This window comes from Macrobrachium nipponense, chromosome 1 (genome assembly GCF_015104395.2).
Source record: "Macrobrachium nipponense isolate FS-2020 chromosome 1, ASM1510439v2, whole genome shotgun sequence".
In the NCBI taxonomy this organism is placed as follows: Eukaryota; Metazoa; Arthropoda; class Malacostraca; order Decapoda; family Palaemonidae; genus Macrobrachium; species Macrobrachium nipponense.
In genome coordinates this window covers 27,980,464-27,987,963 of record NC_087200.1, presented here as the reverse complement: position 1 = coordinate 27,987,963, position 7,500 = coordinate 27,980,464, and the positions used below count along the sequence as shown (strand labels likewise).

At 34.7% G+C, this 7,500-nt stretch overlaps 2 protein-coding genes across 3 annotated transcripts in view; one reads left to right on the top strand and one right to left on the bottom strand.

Annotated features, from left to right (window-relative positions):
* The window catches only part of LOC135218720 (gelsolin-related protein of 125 kDa-like), a 17,905-nt gene that overhangs the window by 4,810 nt on the left and 5,595 nt on the right, over window positions 1-7,500 (bottom strand). The gene's annotated exons all lie outside the window — the stretch shown is intronic.
* The window catches only part of LOC135219179 (uncharacterized), an 84,503-nt gene continuing 80,926 nt past the window's right edge, over window positions 3,924-7,500 (top strand). For both annotated transcript variants that reach the window (XM_064255718.1, XM_064255717.1), the window contains exon 1: window positions 3,924-4,064. The gene's annotated coding sequence lies outside the window, so the exon portion shown is untranslated. The remainder of the gene's footprint in view (window positions 4,065-7,500) is intronic.

Genomic DNA, 7,500 nt, shown 5'->3' with positions numbered 1-7,500 from the left:
CACCTCGATGCAGCAGCCGTTTGTGGTCTACCGGTTCTTCTCCTCCCACATCACAGATGCCAGAGAAGAGTCATATAATAGTAATCTCTCACTTGCAGTCTCTATACAAACTTGTTTCGTTCCTCCATAATTATAAAGAAGAGTTAGAATGCAATAGAGAAACGAATGAAGGCGACAAACGAAGTAAACATTGAATAGGAAGTTAATGAACAACCGAGAACTCAGAGATTGAAAGGAAAATACAATAAAACCTAAAGCAATTATACGAAGATAGAACCAAATATAAGGACACAGAAGATAAAGCATAGTATTAATGGGAAAGAAGTTAATTATATAAAAAATAAAAAAAACGAAAATTATGGTCTTTTTAAACAATCATAACTGGTTCTTTTTACTTCTTGTTAATATACAGAACTATACCTATACTGTTTACATTCTTATATGCAAAGAATCATATTAAAGGAGTAAGAAAAGAGTTACGAACTGGTCGATTTTCTAACTGACTTTTGGAGAAAATTTTCACAAAAACAGAGTTTTTTGAATGGCATTCTCAACTCCAAAAATTCCTTCATCTCTAGCTTTATTTAATTCCTTGATGGTGAGAATATTTGTTAAGTCGCCTCGGCATATAATCTAATAGATGAAACCTGTATCAGGAATCTGACTTTTCCCAAATATCCCTAAAGATCTGTATGACATTCTGAACATTAAAGGTCTCTGAGGGTCTGCTGATGGACCAGAGGGCTTCTTCACTTTCTGTACCTAACACTGATTGGGAGAGTACAGGTAATCATGGAATCTGTCTCCCGACCGACAATTCCTGCCTCACTGGATGCTCCTTCCTGGAATGACGCTTGAATATGGCAGCCTCATTCCCTTTACATCAACAGACCTCGTGTAGGCACGTTCATTCATTATCACAGTCAGATTAAGATGTATGGTGGGTACGTGTGTGTGTGTGTGTGTGTGTGTGTTGTGTGTGCGTGTGTGTGTAAATATATATATATATATATATATATATATATATATATATATATATATATATATATATATTAATATATATATATATATATATATATATATATATGAATGCAAATTGCAAGATGCACCTGGTATTGTATGCTTTAGAAACTGCAAGTGAAAGCTTGATTTGATTTAAATAGAAAAGTATTAATCAAAATTTGTCGATAGCCTTTGAAAAAAAAAAGGGCTGGTACGGTTTAAATGGATGCCAAGAAAACAATTACTGTGCATTCTTATTATTAACAAGAATGAATACAATGTAAAATCTCAGCAAACATAGACATTATAGACACTTATTCCGGAGAGACAAATCAGAGTATCAGAAGAAAGGTGAATTAAAAAGAATGAAGGAAATAAGCAAAAATAAGCTGTGATAGAGAAAATATGCTCGAGCTGACACTCAATCAAACTCAAACCCAAAACTGGATTAGGTCACGGAACAAACGATACATATATAATAGAGACTGCACACAGCAGCGGCAGGGCAGTCACTCGTCATCCATTAAGCAAAACACAACTGACAGGAAGTGGATAATGATGGCAAAGAGACATTCCACAAAGAAAATAAAACAATTCCTAAACAATTACAGAGCGAAGGACACGGGAAAGCTTATATCAAAGACTCTGTCCTCCTTAGGCCCGTACCCAGAGTTTTTTTTTTTTTTTTTTCTAAGGGGGGTGTCTTTCCCCCCAAAACTGGACCTTTTCTTCTATAAATGTCATTGCATATATAGGTATATACAAGATGAAATATTTAAAAATTTCATTTTAGTTATATTAGGAAGAAAACTTGGGTATGTGGTCTATGCCCTTCTACCCGATTAGATGTTATTCAGAGTATTGACTTTGGTTAACAGAATTTGACTTATAATGTTGAAAGTTTGCACTGAAATTCAAGAATATTTCTTCAGTTTTAGTGATTGTTTCATTTAATAATGTTAACACTAACATGCATATTACTTTATTTGTTGTTATGTTATATATTTTGACGTAACAAAAGACAATAATAAATAATATTCAAGAGAGTATGTATGTGGCGCATATATCACACACATGATTGTTTTTTATTACTTTGTAAGTACAGTTTAAAATGAAAAGGACAGTCACAGAAAATATGGGTTTCCAGAATTTTTTTTTTGGGGGGGGTGTCAATCGACCACTCGACCGCCACCCGCCCCCGCCCCCACCCCCCACCCCCCCCCCCCCCTCCCTTCCGTATAGGCCTGCTCCTTGTGGTTGAAACAACATCAGACCATTCTTCAAACTACTTAGACGAGCATCTTCAGTGCCTGAGGGAAACTTACTTCCTTGAGCATCAGATGGATCAGGCATCACTGGAATATCGCATTCTAAGCAACTGCGTCAAAGAGCGTCAAAGGAACAGGTAAAGGAGGAGGTCATTAAGGGCGGTTCTCTTGTCACCTGCAATCAAGGTTTCACCTTTACGAGCTGATTCAGCAGCCTCTGAGAAATCGTCCTTCCTCCTGAGATAAACTTCCTCATTAAAGATTAAGATGACTACCAAAACCGCCATAAAAAGGGAAAATTCCGTCCCCTTTAGGATAGTAATGGCACGAAAAAGGGCTAAAAAGGGAGGGTTGAAAAGGCTCCTTGAAAGGCGAAACAAATGGAGAGAATTACGACAATAAAAACGGGAAGGAGTTGACGTAAGCACTCCAGATTCGTGAAGAGCCAAGGGGGAGACGATGAACACAAGTGGGAGAGAAAGAGGAGGAGGATCTTGCCACGAACTAATGAAATTCTCTCTCTCTCTCTCTCTCTCTTTCTCTCTCTCTCTCTCTCTCTCTCTCTCGGATGTATCTTCAAAGAGAGCTTCCTATCCCATTAAACCGTAATCCCTGCTTCTCAGGAAGTTGCTTCGGCGCGGACCACTTTCATATTAACTCAGAGCCGCCATTTTAGAACACTTGAACTTCGCTAAACTTTGCAATAAACAATTGAAATTAATGGAAAGGGAAAGTAAATCTATCTCTCTTTAAAATGACATAGAAGTTTCAAATTGAAAATTTGAAATGCATCCATGAAGCTCAAAAAGTATAAATAACCCAGGTAATATATATATCCTCCCTGTAGGAATTAGATCTCTGACATATCAATTATGGGCATCCGAGTGTATCAGGTTTAGGGGGGATTTTACAATACAGAATTAAATTGCCAAAGGTTGCTAGGGGTTAGTTGCAACAGGATAACGTTTTATGTATGTAGGCTTTAATATATGTATACATACATATATATGTCTGTGTTCAGTCTATATATGAATGTACACATACATATATAGTATACATATATTGTGTGTATTTATATAATATACATACATACATATATGTATATATATGTGTATATATATATATACATATATATATACATATATATATGTATATATATACATATGTGATTGCACGATATTATATGTTACTAATTACACACACACAGAAAGTTCATAAGTTCGAATCCTCGTCAGGATCCAAACACTTATAATTGAGTTACTTTAGATGCAAGTTATTCCCAACCTATAGTTAACTCGATACTAAAGGTCTGTTATAGGCTTAATATTTTAAAATAATATGAACATACGTATGCATGTAAATTTACACACATCGAATGAATTTTTGAACGGTTGGAAAAACTCTCACATTGAGAGAGGAGAGAGAGAGAGAGAGAGAGAGAGAGAGAGAGAGAGAGACCTAACTAAGATCCAAAGACACTATCATCTCAGTGAAAGAAAGACATTCAAGGTATTGATATGAAAATATCGCAGCAGATAAACAGATCTATTATAGGAAAGAATTCGAATGTTGGAGGAGGAGGAGGAGGAGGAGGAAGAGGAGGAATCCTCAGCTAGGCACTGGCACCTCCCTTTTCCCCGGCCAGTCAGTCTCTCTGGCAACTGCGTGGTGGGCAGGTCATGCTTCCGTAAGCGGGGCGTTCGTACATGTGATAGCGAGGACGGAAAACTGTTTTGTCCCGAGTTAATTTCTTCCGTAAAGCGCCTTCGTCATCGACGTCTCTCAAGACTGTTGGTAAAGATAACGAGTTATCTCATTTTATTTTGTTGTTTGTTTGCCTTACATGTGCTTATTACACTATTAAGCTGTGTTTGAATCTTTTAAATTTCAAAGCGAATGGGCAGGGTAAATGAAAGAAGAAAAATGAATATATTTTTAGTTGCTTTTAGATTGTGAAACTTATATTTTCATAGCTAATACCATAAGCATGAAGTATTCTCCAATTGTGGAAGTCCGTCCTAACCGTTGCACCCCCCATAAAAAAACAAAATAAAAATAATGAAGGCAATAATTATGGTTTTTATTATATGTTTGGCATATAACACTCGAAATGCTTTTCGCTATATTGTGTTATACCGTTTCACTCAGTTACTTGTGTTAATATGATACATACACACACACACACACACACACACACACACACACACACCACACACACATTGGTATTTAATATATATATATATATATATATATATATATATATATATATATATATATATATATATATATATATATATATATATGTATATATATACACAAATATGTATATATATATATATATATATATATATATATATATATGTATATATATATATATATATATATATATATATATATATATATATATATATATATATATATATATATATATATATATATACTCTTAATAAATGCTCCGGATCTTTTGATAGCGCCAGTTAAAACAAAATTTGGACCATGTATTTTTATCCAGTGATGCCACACGCCATTTAAATTACATGATTTCCGGCTGTGACACAGAATACCGGTCTAAGATCTCAAATTAAAATTCCATGATTATGAATATTTCTTTTCTAAAGTAAAATTTATTTATTATTCATCAGTACAAAACGAAGAGCCGAGTGAGGAGATGTACTTACGCTAAGCAAATGTACGTAATCATTTGAAATGGTACTTAAGTATACTTCACTTAGGATGATGAGAGGTACGGGCAACTAAATGCCCAACTCTTGTCCAGGTATGATGAAAAATGAATGAAGAAAGAAGAAAAAGTAAGGGGCTTTAAAAAAATGAAAATGTAAAAGAAATAAAAGCTTCAAAAGGATCATAACGAATATGTGTAGCTTAATCCAAACGAATAAACAGACCCCTCCCCCTTCAAGCATTTAAGCTCAGGGAACACGGAGGCTGGGAGAGGTTCCGAGGGTTATGAAGTGGAGAAAAAGAAACAGCCACTTAACTACAACCCAAGGATTGCTAAATTCCAGAATTATTACCTCTGGAACGTGCGCATTCCCAGGAATGATAAAGCGTTGATGTAACCTACTACAAGGTAACCTAATCTTAGACCTTGACGTAAGCAACCTTACCTATCAAGGGAGGTAGTACTGTACCCCCAATACCTAGCAGGGAGGGGGGTGGGTTAGGGGTGGTTGGGGTGGGGGGGTTGTCCCATCAGATACAGCATCTGCCGCCCGCTCCCCCCCTGTCCCGGATATGCAGCTAATCCTGATTTATGTACTTCCAGATCTTTATAACCTCTACGCTTTTCCCCTGGTTCTTAACTAGTTACGTAATATAAACGTCAACTCTAGTTTCAATTCACCTTTAGAAAAGTTACGAAATGACCGATGATAATTCCATAACGGTTACGTCGATAAATCAAAATAGCTGGCTCTTTAAAATGCTAGTATAAAATATGAAAAAATGAAGTATACTTTGCAGAACATATAAAATTAGCGTTATCTGTAACGAATACAATAAACAAAGACTTCAGTTACTCCTGCAATACTAAGAAGAATAATGATTATCATTATTGTTCACAAAATATATAAGTTCTTAATGAGAAAGACACAAATGCTCTACACTTCTCTAGAAAACTCTGACAGAATTCAGTTAATTCTAAAGAGTAAAAAGCAATAAGAAGCAAGTACAAAATACGAGATATGTCTAATAAATTAAATATATATCACAAGTGAAAATAGAAAAAAAATTAATGAAAATAAAATCAAATAAAAGTGAAACAAAATAAATAAATATAACAATATTTAAATCTTATTAAGATAAATAAATAAAATAAATAAGAGTAAAAAAAAAAAAAAGGAAATTTTCTTCGGCGCAATCGAGTTTTCTGTTCAAAATATAATCAGGGCCACCTAAAATAGATCTATCTCTCGGTGGTCTCGGCACAATGCTGTATGAGCCGCAGCCCATGAAATTTTAACAACGGCCCCGGTGGTGACCTGTCCTCTAGTGTTGCCAAACGCATGATCATGGGAAGCTTTCACCTTAGATAAGAAAAATGTACTGAGGCTAGAGGGCTGCAATTCGGTATATTTGATGTTTGGAGGGTGGATGACCAACATACCAATTTGCAGTCCTCTAGACTCAGTAGTTTTTAAGACCTGAGGGCGGACATAAAAAGTGCGGACGGACAGACAAATAGCCATCTCAATAGTTTTCTTTTATAGACAACTAGAAACCAGTGGCAAACCTCCCACCGGATTAAACATAAAAATTCACACCATATAAATCACCAGCAGTTTCGTAATAACTAAACCAACACATAAAGTAAAGTGGGTAACAGTGTTCTTTCAATTAACTTCGGTCTAGACTGTCACTGTGGAGCGAGGTCACCCTGCCGGAGGATATAATAATGTAGCGCCGGAGATGACCCAGGTGCAGTCTAATTAAATAAGCAAACGTAACTGGAAGGAGGGGGGATGCTGGGTGCCATCAGTCACCAATTAGAAATAGTAATAAAGGAGAAATAATTAATGTCTAATTACGAATACTGAAATATTAATAATTAAACATTTATAATTAGTAGTTTTTCGTGTGAGCTTTCAATAACACAGGTATTAGTATAGAAATATTACTGATTAATACGTAATTATTAGTGGCAGTTTTCGTATCACCTTCCGAAAACACTAGATACGTCAATATGGGAATATTAGCTATCAATATTTAATCAATAACACAGAAATAATAATATCTAAATATCAATAGTTAAAATTTTTCATATGGTCTTCCAGTAACCCCTGAGAGATTAAAATAGAGAAAGTAATGATCAGTACAAAAATATTGGTAATTAAATAACGATGATTGATAATTTTCTTACGATCTTCCAAAAGCACAAGAGATATTAGCATAAAAATATTAACGATTAATATTTGGGTTTTAATACAAAAATATTCATAATCATGTAAGAATAATCAATAGTTTCCGTACGACTTTCCAATAACACCAGAGATATCAATACAGAGAGATTAAAATAGAGAAAGTAATGATCAATACAAAAATATTGGTAATTAAATAACGATGATTGATAATTTTCTTACGATCTTCCAAAAACACAAGAGATATTAGCAAAGAAATATTAACGATTAATATTTGGGTTTTAATACAAAAATATTCATAATCATGTAAGAATAATCAATAGTTTCCGTACGACTTTCCAATAACACCAGAG